The 13,445-nt window shown below is 42.3% G+C and overlaps 1 protein-coding gene across 4 annotated transcripts in view; it reads right to left on the reverse strand.

Moving 5' to 3' along the window:
- Positions 1 to 13,445, reverse strand: part of SASH1 (SAM and SH3 domain containing 1) — a 197,114-nt gene that overhangs the window by 146,235 nt on the left and 37,434 nt on the right. The window lies entirely within an intron of this gene.

The following is a 13,445-nucleotide window of genomic DNA, read 5'->3' on the forward strand; positions in this document are numbered from 1 at the left end:
TGGGAAGATCCTGAGAAATTTTGCTACCAGGACCACCCCATTCCCAGAAATTCTCAGGAGAACCAGAAAACTGAGGACCCATGAGGGATGCTGCGTCTGAGACACACCTGTGCCATGCCCTCCTGGGAAACCCTTGAAAAGAGCACTGTATCCCTTGAGTTATTCCAAGAAATAGGAAAAACATGCAAGAAGACCACAGGTTACCAGTTTACCTAGAGGAAAGCCGTCTGTGGCCTGAGCCACTGCTCTGGACCCCACCCTCCTGGGTCCGCACTCAGCTCTGAGAACCCTAACAGCTCCCTGCCAGAGGCAGGTTTCCAAATCTCCGGTAACTCTAGAGCACTGAGTACCTATTGCAGAGTGAGAACTAATGAAGGAACACAGTCCACCTGGCCCACAGGACTATTAGCTCCTAATATTCAATACAAGATAATGTTTCAGCCTATAGTCTTCCCTTTGGAGAGTTGATGCCTAAATGCACCTCTGAACACATTCACGAGGACGAATGCTGCCTACATTTGTAAATTATGCCATTTGTTCTGTTCATTCATTCATTCATTCAGAGAAACATTCCTCCCATTTTTTACCTCCCAACCTGTCCTTTCTTTGGTAGGAATAAATGGTGCTACCAAGACAACCAAAGAAACACAACTCGGAGCAAGCCTAGAAGGTGCCCATACGCTCCAGCTTACAGAGCACAGTCCTGTCACATCACACACAGCAATGCTTGTCTAAACCCGCCAGACACGCTCCCATGCAAGCAGGGTGGGGGAATTCAGAGTTTACCCCCAAGGCTTTTTGCTGAAGACCTTCAGGCCTTAACAATAGGTCTGGGTCAGAGCAATCTCTATCCCATATCCGCGCATTCACCAGTTTTATGCAACCAGTGGACAGGAGAAAAAGAAATGATTTTTTTCTAACCAAAAAAAAAAACAAAACCAAAAAAAACAAAACAAAAAAAAAAAACAAAACCCCCAAAACCCTCTTCCTTTTCCACCAATAAAATGTTCTTCTTTGAGTTAATTGCCTCCAAATCCCAGTGCAGAGCTAGGGGCCAGAAGAACCCTTCCAAGACCAGTAAGATGTTTGAGTTTGAACATGTCTGGGCAAAAGTCATTCCCATTCGGTCTGCTGGTCTGTTTGTCTATCTCAGATAACAGGCTGTAAGGACACAGTAGAGGAGCTGGGAGCCTAACCCCCTCTTCAGTAGGTTTACTGTCAAGTTTCCAGTAGGGAAATATGACTAGTCAAAGTAAGAAATCTGCTGCTGGGTCTCTGAGGAAAGGTCCAGGGATGGTCAGCCTGGTGGTCTTCGCTTGACTGCTGTCAAACTGCCTGGAACCAGAATCACAGGGTAGTGGGGAGGCTAGACCAGAGCATCTTCAGGTGACGCTCCTGCAGTACAGCATGATAAATCAAATTATGGTCCCATGGTTCGCCCTGACTCACCTCAAATCAACCACATGAACCCTGTCTGTTTCCCCACTTTGTCTGTTCTGCCATGAACCCAGCCACCAAAGTGACCTTGCTGAACAGAGCTGACCAGCCGTCCTTTCTGTGGGAATCATCCATGCTACCCTATCACCCGGTGACAAAATAAACCCCCAGCTTGCTGGCCCGGACCTCAGGGCCCTTTACCTTACCTCTACTCCCCTGTCCTGCCGGGCTGAGGGAGGAGCTCAGGCCCCCAGACGGGGAGGCCCAAGGCAGCCAAAAGAGCAACCAGCAGCTTCCTAGAGTGACCGCTTTCCCTTCAGAGTGGTCCTCTCCCAGCCCACCCACCTCAGCCCCAGCACCAGGAGAACTGAGTCCAGAACACTGGCTACTCCTGGCAGCCCGGGCTAGGAGAATGATAGCTCGGGGCCCGCTGAGGTGAGAGCTTGAGTCCACAGCCTGGCCAGCTGCCTTCTGTTAACCTAGCATTTCTGCTTACACCCCAAAGAAACAAGTCCTCCGGGGCCCCCTCCTCTTCAAGATCCTTGGGTTTCCTTAGTCCCCGCCCCTGGTATATACTTGGGAAAGACAAAGGCACTCCCTTCAAAGTGTGCACTGGAAGGTGGGGGAACAGACTTGCAGCCACAGCACCCGAGAACCCGCTTCTCTGAGTGACTGACTGGACCCAGCCACGGCCCACTGGGGGGAGGGGGGGAGGCGGCACTGGGGCCCCTGGCACCTCCTGAGCCTTTTAGAGTCATGTCAAGTCTCTTGAGAAGATGATGCTATCCTGTCTTCATCCAGAAACATCCACCTCCATCCATCCAGGGAGGGAAACATGCCTGCCACTTCTGACCAAATATAAAACCCACATCTTCTAATGCCTGAGTGTATCTGTGAGAGGCCTTACAGACTATAGCTGCACATCTTCCTACGGCTTGTTGTTCTTAAATGGAACTCAATCTCTCTCTCTTTCTTTCACAGAGGCACTAAGAATTGTTCTGTTCTAGCCAAGCCGCTCCAATCTTGAATTCTGGCTTCTCAAAAATAACCAGCTGAACTCTACAACTTAACACAGTCAACTGTCTTCTTGGAATAATTAAGTCCACTCCAAAAAAATTCTTAATTATTTATACAGCTTTGTTCAAATTACCTTCTGTCCCCTTTTCCCAAGCAACACCTTCAAAACCAACTGTTTGCTTCTCAAGTTTCCAAGCTGCCGATCAAAGGTTTTCTGCTACTAGTGAGAAAGTTTAAGTTCCTCTTTCTCAGTCCAAATCACGCAATTCCCCAATAACTTGGGGACCTGGAAAACATTTCTGTTGCTCATAAGAAAAAAGGCAGTTGCCTTTTCAACTCAATGTGGGCCAGAGACAGCAAACGCTTCACACCCTGCAACGTGCTGCTTACCCACTCCTTACTCGGCGCTCAGCAGACAATAATTTAGACCAGGTGGCATAGCTGCCTCTCTGTTTTCCCAAATCGCTTTCCAGATATGCAAGAAGTCCCCCAAATTTCCATTTTCATCAGTTTTGATGACTTAAATGCCAAGAAAACCAAATGAATAAAAGAACATGTTTCAGGGCACCTGGGTGGCTCAGTCATTAAGTGTCTGCCCAGAGTCCTGGGATCAAGCCCTGCATCAGGATCCTTGCTCAGCGGGAGGCCTGCTTCTCTGTCTCCCATTTCCCCTGCTTGTGTTCCCTCTCCCACTGTGTCCTCTCTATCAAAAAAAAAAAAAAAAAAAAAAAAAAGAAAGAAAGAAAGAAAGAAAAAACTTTAGAAGAACATGTTTCTAAAAAATCAGTCTTATCTGCCATCCCTAGAAAGGAATCCTGTTCCTCTCCAACAAATGGAACCAATGAACAACCACAAGATCATTTTCTCTTTATCCTCTCAAAACCCATGTTCCTTCAGGACTACCTGGAAACCTCTGTACCATTTCTGTCCAACCTGTTCCTACTTGAGATAGCACAGACTTATTCAGTCAGAACCTTCACTTCTACCAGAAATGTTTGCAAAATCAGTCCACAGGGAATTTAAATAATGCAGCTGGATGCTTAATAGCACCATATCTCGTGCATCTTTCCTTTGAAAACATGACGTTCACATCTCACTCAACATCCAACCAGGCTGATGTCAAGAGGCACTGATGTTACAGAATAAACTTTAGACCATGACTTTAAACTCTCTCTAAATACACTGAAATAGATTCCTTTTAAAACTTTGTTTCTTTTAAAAGATGTTCATTGTTTCTGCTCTAGAGTTATTACTTGCCTAATTTGTTTCACTTCTTTTTTCTCCCCCTTTGGTTCCCACGCATCAGGCTGAAGTATTATGGGTTCAAATTTAGGAACGGGGAAATCTTATTTCCTTAAAAGTTGTTTTTTTTTTTAAGTAAATTGCGAAACTTTGTGCCCCATGATCTTTTTATAAGAACTTTCCCATCTTCGGGGCACGTGGGTGGTTCAGTGGGTTAAGACTCTGCCTTCAGCTCAGGTCATGATCTCAGGGTCCTGGGATCGAGCCCCGCATCGGGCTCTCTGCTCGTCAGGGAGCCTGCTTCCCCCCTCTCTCTGCCTGCCTCTCTGCCTACTTGTGATCTCTCTCTCTCTTTGTCAAATAAATAAATAAATAAATAAATAAAAGAATTTTCCCATCTTCATCTTAAAAAAAAAAAAAAAGACTCCACACAAATTCAAGTTCTCCTTCCTTATTATAAAACCAGGTCACAACATCCGTCCATAGGGCCATCTACTTCACTTGGTATGGCTTTAAATTAAATCTGTGGTCTCATTCCCAGTGGCTGGTCAAGGGAAGACAAATCTTGTGTAATCGTCCCATGAAGCTGAAGCATACATTTATACCAAACACTCCTCTTTTATACAACCAACATAAAAACAGAGAGATAAGGGGCATTTGTATCAAACAATTCACATCCGGTAGACTGCTGTTGCAATTAAGGAGAAAAGAAACAGCACTGTTCTCTCAACAACTGATGTAACATTATTTCTGATATTTACCCCAATGTATTTCTGTCTCTGGAGAAGTGAAAACTAAAAGTACTATGAACACAAAGCATTTGTATCATTAACTTCTGTTATTTTGCTCTCTTCTTTCCCAGATGTCATTTATGGTTCAGATATCTTGACTTTAAGGGAGGAAAAAAAAGAAAAAGAAAAAAATCCTGAAAACACCAGGAAATACAATGTAATCTGTATAGTTATATGCAGATCACATGCAAATGAATGCAAATGAACTTGTGGTCCTGCTATTTTATGTATCTATAAAGACAGAGCCCAGAGGGAAAACTCAATGTGTTGCTCTTAACTCCCAACATTGAGGAGGAGAAAGAGAAGTCTCCTGACTCATTTATTTAGTGTGTCTCTTCCCTTTTTGTCTATAATAATAAGTCCATATATATATACATATATATATTCCTTAATATAAAGTATACGTTATATTTACATTGTTTCCTATTGTTTTGTAGAGGGACAGAGCAATACGTCAGTACATCGGTTCCCTACAAACTGAATCCATGGAAAGAAATCACTACTCGACAACGAAGCCTGATTTCTTGAACGACTTCACAATGTGTTTTCATTCTTAATTAGCTTGTTTAAAGATTCTGAGGTGATAAAACACTTTCAGCAACCTTTCAGGTGAAATTGCTACTACCATAAAAAAGACTTAAATTCTGGTTTCCTTGTTCAGCCTCACTGAATCCATGAGATGCTGTTATAGGAATTATCTGCCTTCAGGGCCCACGGTTGTTGATCATGCTGCTTCCAAGAATGAAGAAGCAGACCAGAAGAAGAGTGGTGAGCAGCACAGCAAAGTTTATTGAGCAAGAGTATAGAGTGTCCAGAGAGTGAGGGGACCAGAGAGGGTTACCCCTGGAGTGTCTAATTTAGGGGGTTTTATGAGCTCTTTTGCAAAACTATCTTAAGCAACCAGGTGGGCTGAGTCGTGCCAATCAGGGCTCTGGTGACGTATCTGTGTACCTATTTGGTTAATGTCCACGTACTGATGTTCTTTTTCTTTTCTTTACTTTTCTTTTTTTCTTTTTTTTTCTTTTTTTTTTTTTTTTGCTGACATCTGGCAGTTTATGTCTTAAGTGCCCCTTGCCTATTATAGGGACAAATGCTCTATAGTTAATTGTCTTATTTTAGGATGTTTTTGTAGAAGTCACTTCTATGAATGCTAGCATGCTCCTGTCTCAACTGCAAAACCAGGTGTCAGTGCTGTCCGATCTTAGCTGTCCTGACAGATGTGGGACACAGAGGCAGAAGAAAAATTATTAAATTTCCTTACCCACTGACAAGCCCTTAAAACAGGCAGAGTGACATTCCTCTAGGGGCTCAACCCCCACCTTAAGGCTTTGCTAAGGGCCAAGGAGAATCCTAGACTGACCTACCCCTACCCACACCCAGGATCCTATAAGTCTACTTTAACAATTCCTTTGGAAACTTCCTTTATCTCTAAACCCTCCAAGATAGGGTTGACAATCATTCCCAAGCATATGGCCCACTGCTATACATCTAAAAGGTCTCACAAAAAGGTTTTATTACTGGTAATGAATAACCTTTTTCCCAAAAACAGCTAGCCCCTCAAGGTCCTGGAAACCTTGCTTCCAAAATTCCTCAGAGACTTATGCCATCCCTACCCCCCTCCCAACTTGTAAGCATATAATAGACCACTCCTCACAACCCTGGGGCAGCAGCTCTTTCTGCCCATGGGTCCTGTTTCCATGCTTTAATAAACCACCATTTTGCACCAAAGACATCTCAAGAATTCTTTTTTCCCATCGGCTCCAAACTCTATGTCATTGAGCCTTATCTATATTCTAAGACTTCATCATTTGGTGACCACGAAGGGACTCTGGATCGTTACATCTGGACTCTGAGCTTCAGTGCAAAATTGGTAAGTACTTTCTTCTTCCTTTACTCTCATTTCAGGGGCTTTTCAAGGAGTATGGTCTTACTGGAACACTTTAATGTTGATTGCTCAGGCTGTAGTCCTCTAGTCTGTGGCTACTCTACCGGGAGGAGAACATCTGCCTTTTGGCTGGAAGCTAGTACCCTGGCTGGAATGGAAACTTGATGCCCTCTCTTTATTTCTGTTCTTATACAAAGTTGTCTGTCTTGGGTATGGGAAAACCACCTAAGTCACCAAGACGGCTGCCAATCTTAAGACTCCCATGTGACGTTTCCTCCTGATTGATCTAATGTGATCCCCTCCACATCCCTGGTCTAGCCACTTCTGGCCATGGGACCTCTATGGGGAACCGGCTGAAACCAGTCCCTGACTGAAATAAAATGCGACTGGGTACATTTATAAGGGAAGTTGGCTGTAAGGACCACATGTGTTGGAATGTCACTTAGACCATGATGGATTTCAGTCTTTACTGTTTCTTGTCAGTGTCCTCTACTAACTACCTAGAGCTACAAAATTGGGTCATTTCCCCTTGCAAAACTTTTCTGTATTTTCCAAGGGTTAAAATGGGAGAACCGTACACAAGCTTCAGGACAGACAATGGCATGGCACAGCATGGTATTTTAGTCCATTCACAGGCACCCATCAGCAGCCTAGGATGCGATGGGGTAGGGGAGGAGCACCGGCACCCCTCCAGGGCCTTTTATGGCAGGAATGCCTTCCCTGGGAAGGCAGGATTGTGATCAATAGTTATGTCTTGTGTGAGGGATGCCTCCAATTGCTTCTGACACAGGGAAACCTCTGATATATCCCGTGTGGGACACCACCCAGGAGTTGGGGGGGATTTGGTAATGGACCTTCTTTACTTTTCTGGGAGCATGGCCTCAGTAGCCTTCTTCGGTACCCAAGGACTCTACCTTGGGGTGCCCTTTTAACCCAGTGGAAACAAATTGCATTGTAAAACTTAGGAAAGGACTGAGCTCCTGGAACACTGCATGGCCTCAGTGGGATCTATCAGTTAGATCTCCTCTGCAGGAAACAGGGCAAATGGACCTAGGATACCTTCATTGCTCATACCTAGGCCTTCCCTGCTCTACACCAGGACCCTGACCTAAGGACCTTTTGCAAAATGTGTTTGCCCAAATGGGCCAGCTAGTAAACTCCCTCCTGACATATTGGATAATTATCTAACTAGGCCTTCGCCTAGTAAACCCAGGTTGCTGAAGGATACAGAGGCCATCCTAAGCAAAGGGGACTCTGACTTTATCTCTCTATGTTCCTCCTAATAGATGTGGGGGCTTCTCCCTCACTCATTTCCCGTGTTAATGGCTATAACTGGAGCCAACTGGGGTTAGCCTCACTTGGGTCAGAGACTTTAAGGAATATTCCCAAGCAGCTGCCGAAACTCCCTTTGTTTTGGGGAAATTCCCTGTTTTCTCTGGTTTGACATGAACTGCTTAACTCCTCCCCCCTTGTTGGCAGGAAAACATGGTGTCTGCTCCTCTGTTGGCTGATGAGCTCTAAAACCGGGAACCCTTTCTCTGCCTTCTGGCAGCACTTTGTTTCTTCTGTCTCCCTTATCTCCTGTTTCTGCACCAACTTGAATGCAGCCTGCATGACTGGCCTCTAGACCATCCTTGGTGCCTCCTGCACCACAGCTCCTTCTCTCTTCACAGTCAGGGAGCAAGAAGAGCACCCTCTGGACCTAACACCTCCCACTCCAGATTCCCCCACCTGTGTCTTAGGTAAACATTGAAAGTGGAGTGGGCCCAGGTGGAACGTAAATCAGTATTTGAACTAAGTTAAGTTTGTTGGTTTAATTAAGATAAACATGTCTTTTAAGTTATCAGCAATAAACATGAAACTTTTATTCTATCAAGGTTTACAAAAGGTCAAATAAGCTCATATTATCTGTTGCAATTTGTTAGCAAAAAGATGACTAAACTGATGGTTCATTGTCTGTCTTAAAGTTTTCATGGGTAATTGCTGAGATCGCTTTCAAAGTCTTTGGTAACCTGAAAGTTTAAAGTTTTGCTTGGATGACAAACAAAATTAAATTTCTTGGACATCTAGGTCTTTTCCAAATAGGATAAAGTGCTAAAGCATTGAGTACTGGACGTAGGTTTGTGCTTTTGACTTCTTACTGCAAAGAAACTAAGAATATTTAAATCTGTTGGTAAAGATGTTTTCTGCTTAACTGATTCATAAATTTGCCATCTGAAGACTTCTGTTGGTAACAGTTCACAAATGGTTAATACTTAGCCATCACTACATGTTAAGGTGTTTCTAAGAGTACAAAATTCTGCTAACTGTAACTATGACTAACGGAAATAAGGGAAACAACTCTATGTGGAAAAGTAGGAGATATGTAAGAAAGATATAAGGAATGGGAATGCATTTTGTTGAAGGAAAATGCAGTAATTTTGTCCTGAATGAGATGGTTGTTTGGAAGGAAAAGGCTTGGGACAAAACCTGAATGCAAAGGAAAGTTGTAGAAGGTTTGTGAAGGGAAGTCTTTGGAATGGAATTTTAGGTATGGTTAGGATGGACAAAGATTGAAATGAATTCTAAAAAGACACTGGTATAGAAAGTCTGCTTTCTCTCTGTTCAACAAAGACAAAGTTTTCTTAGATTAATTGATCTGCTGTTAAGAAGAAAATATGTTTTTCTCTTTGACTACCCAGAAAAACCAGTTTCTATGTTTTGTTTTATCAGATCTTTAACATCCCTAATCCTATTTAGGCATGTGCTTTAAAAGGTTTTAACAAACTTCCTTAAGATTTAAATCTTGAACAAAGTCTTGACTAATTAGGCTTGCTTGTTTGGTATGTTACGTTTTGGTTCTGGCTGTTAAAGTGTTACGTGTCAGTGTGTTGCAGGATAACTAAGTTTACTTACCTATAGTGTCATAGCAAACTCTCATATCAGATCATTAACAATGTCCATTTCCTAGTTTTTTTGTCATTTATAATTGTTCTAATTCTCTTGTAAAATGAGTTTTATTTTAACGGAGATTCATATAAAGGACATTCAGGACAAATACAGGTATTCAATATATTAAACTGAAATGGGTAAGAATTTCCAGAACTAACTAAAGCTGCATTCAGACTAAACCAGAATTAATAACATGGGACTAAATGAACTAAAAGATTATAGTGTTATGTCTCTTATTTTAGACATCGCTGGTTCTCTAATGTTTGCTCTTCCAGACTAAGAAAAAAATTTTTTAAGATATCTGTGACTGGGGCGCCTGGGTGGCTCGGTGGGTTAAGCTGCTGCCTTCGGCTTGGGTCATGATCTCAGGGTCCTGGGATCGAGTCCCGCATCAGGCTCTCTGCTCGGCAGCGAGCCTGCTTCCCTTCCTCTCTCTCTCTCTGCCTGCCTCTCTGTCTGCTTGTGATCTCTCTCTGTCAAGTAAATAAATAAAATCTTTAAAAAAAAAAAAAGCTATCTGTGACTTACAGAGATGTAAAAATATTCATTTGTAAACAAATCAAAGCATTCGACTTTTCTCTCTATCTGAACCCTCTGAAACTCAAAAGGTCTCAGCAAGTATTCTTTCTTCCATGGCAATCAGTCATTTGCATAAGTGCAATATGAATCTGTTCTCCTTGTAACAGGACACAATTGGAAACATGGGTTATTTTACCAAGGCTTCGCCTGGAATGTCATATTTGAGAAAGACATGCATAGACTCAGATATGACCAGACAGCTTTAAGGAACTAAGGTTGACTTTATAAAACCTGGAGCCATAAAGCCCCTTGGAACTGTTGACCTGATACCCTGCTTACAGAGTTCCCAGCAGCCTCACCAAGTGAGTAAAGAATGTCACTTCCTAGCAGGTGTGGGACCCTCAGGATACTTTGAGGACCTCAGGAAGAGGAATCCGCCCAAATCGACAGGTATTGCAGGCATGTCTGATGGCAAGTACTTGGCTTGGCTCCCAGGCTGGAAAGGCTACTAAAAGTTCAACCTAGAGATCCCTTAAAAGAAGTTCCAGCAAAGCATATTCTGAAAGACCTACATGATCACTCACTATTCTTGCTGAGCTGATATAAATAATTAGGCCAAGTCTGTTAAAACTGGACTTGTTTTTTCAAATAAATTAGTCCTGATTTGGCCATCTCTGGAAATGAGCATTATTTTAAGGAGAAAAATTCTGTTAAAATAACACACGTTTGTGGATGTTAAATTCTAGATTTGATTGTCTTTAAATGTTCTTTACCTAAGCTACACAATTTGAGGTAAACTTCAGAAAAGTTGCACAATAGCTTGTTTAGACAATCTTCTTGCTTTTTATTCTGTGGGGATAATAACAAGACCCCAATGACACATGATTAAACAACTGGAAAATGGGACTGACTCCCCAACAACTGTATAACTTAACTATCACCTTGTCTGTGGCTGGAATAATGAAATTGCCTAAAAGCCAGAAGCATACTCCACCCCATAGGATCAACTATGGACCTGTGGAGCTAATAAATGATCCCACTTTCTTTATGATTGGATTGGATGATGCATGTGGGACTCCCCTTATCTCTTAACAAAGGTTTCTCCCACTCACCAGTGATCCTTTGTAATTAGGATACTGTTAAGGCTGGACCACTCAGAAAGGGCTTCTTAATGGTTTCATCCCTCAGTCATATTTATCGTAGAAGCCACCTGTATTAAGGTACAATTGCAAACGAAGGCTTTAACTAAGCATACAACAGTCCTCTTGTAAAAGGAGCCTCAAATCTCACTATGGGACAGTCCCTGACTGTAATGACTTCACATCAGGTTGACATTTGTCTTAGAAACCAAAGGCCCCCAATGGATGATGGAAGCCAACTTATTAAATACAAGACTACACTTACAGATATGCCTAAAATAATATTTAACCTGTCAGACTTTAAACCCATCAACCCTTATGCCTGGACCTGTACAATGTACTTCTCTATAGAGCATAACTGTTCAGAAGCTGTTGATCTTGCTTACTCTAGTTGGCCAGATTTAAGATGCCCCTATTAAAAATACAAATGACAGTTGGTTTACTGATGACAATAGTTTTCATAAAAAGAGTAAGAAAAGTTGGGTATGCCATAGTGCTCACTAGTGCTTTACAATTGCCAAAGACTTAAAAATAAATATTAATACTGACTCCAAATATGCTTTCCTAGTCCTACATGTCCACGAAGCAATTTGGAAGGAAAAAAATCTATTATCTGGCCATAACTCCCTTGGTCCCTACAAAGAAACAATGGACTGCCTTTTATTACAAATTAAAAAGATGGCCCTCCGAAACTGAACAGCCCTTGATATCTTGACTGCAGTAACAGAAACCCAGAATTGGAGGACTGTCTCCTAACAGGACCCAATGGTTATATGGCTCTGACTCGTGTTCCTGTCTTCCCCCAGGCTGGATAGACCACTGTACTCTGCGTTTTGCCTGGAATCATGGATGCATTATTAAAACCATTACCAAATTGACCAACCTCCCAAAACTTAAAACAATGGTGAACTCGTTCTGTATCTCATTGGAGACCAACTAACATCCATTTTTGTTCCCCCTTTGGGACTGAAGGGTGTTATTTGACACATGAAAGGTCTTACTAACAAGTACATGGTTAAAGACCTTAGTGACACTCAAAATAGCATTTCTCTATTAAATAACTGAAACACAAATGTGTAAAGCAGTTTTACAAACTATAACAGCCTTAGCTGTCCTAACAGTGGCAGAGCGTAGCACATGTCCAGTCATCAAAACAAAATGTGTGTGCATCCCAGATTATCACAAAAATGTCATCGGACTACAATACAAGATAGGAATACCCAAAACTGGAACTCTACAAAATCCTTCTTTCTCTCTCAGTGATTGGTTAAGTTCTTGGTTTAAAGGAGGACTATGGTCAATGATTAAAGATCTCTTTTTTGGACTTCTCATTCTTACAGCCCTACTAATCTTAATGTGTTGCCTTGTTCAGTGTTTCTCTCCTTGGTGCTGAGACTCCATTGCTGTAATGACTTCACATCCACAGATGACCCCTTACCACATACAGAGACACTTCTTTATTGGACTCAGCTGCCTTGGTCTTTTGTAATTCCCCTACACATTCCTCAACTGACCAATATTGACCTGTAGGTAGGGACAGCTCTACGCCCTTATTTAGCAGGAAGAAGTCACAGAAGATGAGACCTTTTACCCTCTACAGCCTTAAAGATTTAAGGGTCAAAATTATTTAGGGGGGAATGATGTGGGACAAAGAGGCAGAAGAAAAATTATTAAATTTCCTTACCCACTGAGAAGCCCTTAAAACAGGCAGAGTGACATTCCTCTAGGGGCTCAACCCCCACCACCTTAAGGCTTTGTTAAGGGCAAAGAGCAATCCTAGCCTGACCGATCCCCACCCCCAACCAGGATCCTGTAAGTCTACTTTAACAATTCCTTTGGATACTTCCTTTATCTCTAAACCCTCCAAGATAGGGTTGAAAATCATTCCCAAGCATATGGTCCACTGCTAAACATCTAAAGGGTCTCACAAAAAGGTTTTATTACTGGTAATGAATAACCTTTTTCCCAAAAACAGCTAGCCCCTCAAGGTCCTGGAAACCTTGCTTCCAAAATTCCTCAGAGACTTATGCCATCCCTACCCCCCTCCCAACTTGTAAGCATATAATAGACCACTCCTCACAACCCTGGGGCAGCAGCTCTTTCTGCCCATGGGTCCTGTTCCCATGCTTTCATAAACTACCATTTTGCACCAAAGACATCTCAAGAATTCTTTTTTTCCATTAGCTCCAAACTCTATGTCATTGAACCTTATCTATATTCTAAGACTTCATCACTAACTCCATATATTCTTGTTGGGGACCCTGGCCCTGACTAGTGAACTGTCCAACTCACTAACAATATCACTGTTTGCACCAGCTCTATTATCCCACCCTGCCATGTCATTATGGAGAAATTCACTGAATAGATAATGATCTCAAATAGCTTTCTTTGAGGTATCACTCCCAGCATTTCTGCAAGATGGTTGGAACTCAGAAAAAAGTTTTTTACACATGACAACCAAAAATACACACTAAATGACAATAT

This window comes from Meles meles, chromosome 5, assembly GCF_922984935.1.
Source record: "Meles meles chromosome 5, mMelMel3.1 paternal haplotype, whole genome shotgun sequence".
Lineage (NCBI taxonomy): Eukaryota > Metazoa > Chordata > Mammalia > Carnivora > Mustelidae > Meles > Meles meles.